Raw genomic sequence first — 4,863 nt, 5'->3', positions numbered from 1 at the left:
CCAGAGACAGAGAGGCATTGATTGGACTGTCGGGCCTTGGAGGGAAGGTAGGGGAGGGTGGGGGCAAGGGGGAAAGATCAACCAAAGGACTTATATGCAAGCATATAGGCCTAACCAATGGACACGGACAACGGGGGGGGTGAGGGGGTGAGCGGGGAGAGGGGGGGTAGAGGGTACACATATGTAATATCTTAATCAATAAAAAATATTAAAAAAAAAAGAAAAAGGTGAAATAACAGACTCCACAGAAATATGAAGAATCTTTAAAAAAATACTATGAGCAACTCTATTCCAACAAACTGGTCAACCTAGACAAAATGGACATATTCCTAGGAAAATACGACCTCCCGAAACTCAAGCAGGAGGAATAAAAAAATCTGAGTAGGCTGATAACTATGGAGGAAATTGAAGCAGTAATTAAAAAACTTCCTGCAAACAAAAGACCTGGACCAAACGGTGTCCCAGGAGAGTTTTATCAAACATTCAAAGAAGAAATAAAAGGCATTTTCCTCAAAAAATTCAAGAGGAAGGAGCACTTCCAAGCTTTCTACAAAGCCATCATTACCCTAATCCCAAAACCAGATAAAGACAATACAAAAAAAGAGAATTACAGACCAATATCTCTCATGAATATAGACACCAAAATTCTAAACAACATTCTAGTAAATCAAATCCAGCATTACATTAGAAAGATAATGGACCATGGCCAAGTGGGATTTATTCCTGGGACACAGGGAAGGCACAATATCTGCATACCAATATATGTGGTACATCACATAAACAAATTGAGAGATAAAAACCATATAACCATATCCACTGATGCAGAAAAAGCATTTGAGAAAATTCAACATCCTTTCCTGATAAAAGCTATCAGCAAGGTGATAATAGAAGGATTATACTTCAACATAATAAAAGCCATATATGACAAACCCACAGCTAACATCATACTCAATGGTCAAAAGCTAAAAACAATTCCCCTAAAAACAGGAACAATACAGGGATGCCCACTCTCACCACCCCTGTTTGACATAGTAGTGGAAGTACTAGCCATTGTGATCATACAAGAAGAAGAAGTAAAATGCATCCAAATTGGAAATAAATATGTAAAACTGTCCTTATTCTCTGATGTCATGATATTGTACATGGAATACCCCAAAGACTCCATCAAAAAAGTACTACACTTAATGAATGAATTTGGAAATGTAGCAGGATACAAAAATTAACACCCAGAAGTTCATGGTTTGTTAACGTAAAAAAAAACCAATTGAAACCTGTACAGAATTTTTGTGCGTTTATTTGAGCCAAACTGTCGACATATGCCGGGAAGTAGAACCTCAAGGAATTAAGATAGTGCTCCGGAGAATGGCAGGGTTACATCCGTATTTATATATGAAATTCATTGGTGACAGATTTAAGGAGGTGGGATTAAGCGAAGCAGGGAAACCTCTGTGATAGGATAAAAAGTAAAATGATGGACACATACTTAGGTGGGTGCAGGAACAATTAACATGATGATGAAGGAATCTATGGTATCTGTCCTGGGACCCAGCACACCTGGTTGTGCCCCAGGGGCTCCATAAAAAGGGAAGTCACAAGTTACCCAGACATCCCAGGGACATGTTATCATAGATGCAAAAAGACAGATAGGCTCAGTTACGGTAAAGGTTGACTTTATCAGTGAAGATATCAGCTTAGGACGTAACTGCCCACCATAACTGCTTTTAGTTAAGGTTTAATTTCAGACCATCCTTTGTGGTTACTTTAGGTCTCCAAGTCTGCAAAACTGCCATGCAGGCCTCTCCTGAGCTTGTCAGGTCAGCATGTGGCCCCTTTCGTCCACAGGTTTTTCTATACACCCGTAATGAATTCACAGAAAGAGAAATTAAAAAAGCAATCCCATTTATCATTGCAACAAAAAAAATTAGGATAACTTGTGTGGACGAAAGGGGCCACACGCTGACCTGACAAGCTCAGGGGAGGCCTGTGTGGCAGACTAGCAGACTCAGAGACCTAAAATAACCACAAAGGATGGTCTGAAATTAAACTGAAACTGAAAGCAGTTATGGTGGGCAGTTACGCCCTAGGCCTGTATTTTCACTGACAATTCCACTTTACCGTAACTGAGCCTATCTGTCTTTTTGCATCTATGATAACATATCCTTGGAATATCTGGGTAACTTGTGACTTCTCTTTTTATGGAACCCCTGGGGCACAACCAGGTGTGCTAAGCCCAGGACAGATGCAGCAGATTCTTTCATTTATCATGTTAATTGTTCCTGTATGTGTCCATCATTTTACTTTTTATCCTATCACAGAGGTTTCCCTGCTTCGCTTAATCCCACCTCCTTAAATGTGTCACCAATGAATTTCATGTATAAATACGGATGTAACCCTGCCATTCTCCGGAGCACTATCTCAATTCGTTGAGGTTCTGCTTCCCGGAATATGTCGACAGTTTGGCTCAAATAAACGCACAAAAATTCTTTACAGGTTTCAATGGTTTTTTACGTTAACACTAGGAATAAACTTAACCAAGGAGATAAAGGACTTGTATTCAGAAAATTTCAGGATTCTGAAAAAAAAAAGAGATAGAGGAAGACATGAACAAATGGAAGAATATACCATGTTCATGTATTGGTAGAATCAAAATTATTAAAATGTCCATACTACCCAAAACAATCTATAAATTCAGTGCAATCCCCTTTAAAACACCAATGGAATACTTCAAAGACCTAGAACAAATTCTACAAAAATTCATCTGGAATAGAAAAAAAAAAGACCCTGAATAGCTGCATCAATCTTGAGAAAGAACAATGTTGGAGGGATCACAATACCAGATATGAAGCTATAATACAAAGCCATTGTTCTCAAAACTTCTTGGTACTGGCACAGGTACAGACATATAGACCAGTGGAACAGAACAGAGAACCCAGAAGTTGACACAAGCCATTATGCTCAATTAACATTTGAAAAAGGAGGCAACAGCATAAAGTGGAGTCAAGACAGTCTCTTCAATAAATGGTGTTGGGAAAACTGGACAGATATTTGCAAAAAAATAAAACTAGATCACCAACTTACACAATACACAAAAATAAACTCAAAATGGATAAAGGACTTAAACCTAAGATGGGAAACCACAAAAATCTTTGAAGAAGCCCTAGACAGCAAAATAGCAGACATTTGTCATAGCAATATCTTTACCGATACACCTCTTAGGGCAATGGAAGCTAAGAAGAAAATAAACAAGTGGGGTTACATCAAAATAAAATGCTTCTGCAGAGCAAAAAATCCATCAAAAAAGTGAAAAGGTAGCCCACTGTATGGGAGAACATATTTGCCAATGCTATCTCCGATAAAGTTTTAATTTCTAAAATTTATAGTGAACTCATACAACTTAACAAAAGGAAGATAAAAAATCTAATCAAAAAATAGGCAAAGGACCTAAATAAACACTTTTCAAAAGAGGACATTCAGAAAGCCAAGAGACATATGAAAACATGCTCAAAGTCACTAATCATCTGAGAGATGCAAATCAAAACAACAATGAGGTACCACCTCACACCTGTCAGAATGGCTATTATCAACAAATCAACAAATGCCTAGTGCTGGAGAGGATGCAGAGAAAATGGAGCCCTCTTTCACTGCTGGTGGGAATGCAGACTGGTGCACCCACTGTGGAAAACATTATGGTGTTTTCTTAAAAAATTAAAAATGGAACTGCCTTTTGACCCAGTAATACCACTTCAAGGAATATATCCCAAGAAAACAGAAACTCCAGTCAGAAAGGATATATGCACCCCTATATTCATAGTAGCACAATTTATAATAGCTAAGATTTGGAAACAGCCTAAGTGCCCACCAGCAGGTGAGTGGATTAGAAAACTGTGGTACATCTCCACAATGGAATACTACACTGCTATAAAAAAGAAGGAATTCTTATCATTTGCAACAGCATGGATGGACCTGGAGAGCATTATGCTAAGTGAAATAAGCCTGTCAGTAAATGAAAAATACCACATGATTTCACTCATTTATGGATAATAAAGACCATTATAAACTGAATAACAGAAATAGATACAGAGGCAGAGAAGCATCAAACAGAATGTCAAACTACAGAGAAGGCTGGGGAGGGCTGTGGGGGGAGGTAAGAGATCAACCGAAGGACTTGTATGCATCCATATAAGCATTACGAATGGATGCAAGACACTGAGTAGGGGTTGAGGGCATGTGCTAGGGGTAGGGGAGGCTGGAGGAAGGTCAATAGTGGCCAAAGGGAGACATAAGTGCTACTATTTGTAATACTTTAAGCAATAAAATTAAATTTAAAATGTAAATAAATAGTGGACCAGAGCTGAAGTTGGTGTGTCTCTTCAAGAAAGAGGCTCCCCCTGGCCCCCAATGCCTTCTAAATTCATATTGCTTTTATAGCATTTTCATTTGTGTGTTGGCCCCTCTTTCAGATCCTAAACCCCACCGCGAAGGTCGTGGCACTTCACCACTTGTTCCTGTGTCTGATTTTCCAGGTTCAGCCTTCCTGAGTGCTTTTAGGAATCCACATTTTTTGCTGTGTAAAAAAGTTAAACTGGCATCCATGCAGCTGTGGCTGGGCCAGGGCTGCAGGGAGCTCCTCATAGCTGTGGGCGTCCCCATCTCCCCCCAACCCCCGTCACAGCCCATGCCTGGCCATAGCAGCAGGTTTCTGTGTCCAGCCTTGCCACACCATCTTCCCCACAGCAAGCTTTCTTAATGGATATTGACAAACTAGCCCAGATCATCCAACACAATATTAAAGCAAAAGAACAAAGTTGGAGGACTAACACTCACCGACTTCAAGACTTAACTATAAAGCAAAGTAATAAAAAA

The sequence above is a fragment of the Myotis nattereri genome (genome assembly GCF_964212035.1).
Source record: "Myotis nattereri genome assembly, chromosome: X".
Lineage (NCBI taxonomy): Eukaryota > Metazoa > Chordata > Mammalia > Chiroptera > Vespertilionidae > Myotis > Myotis nattereri.
Note: the sequence above shows the minus strand (reverse complement) of the source record.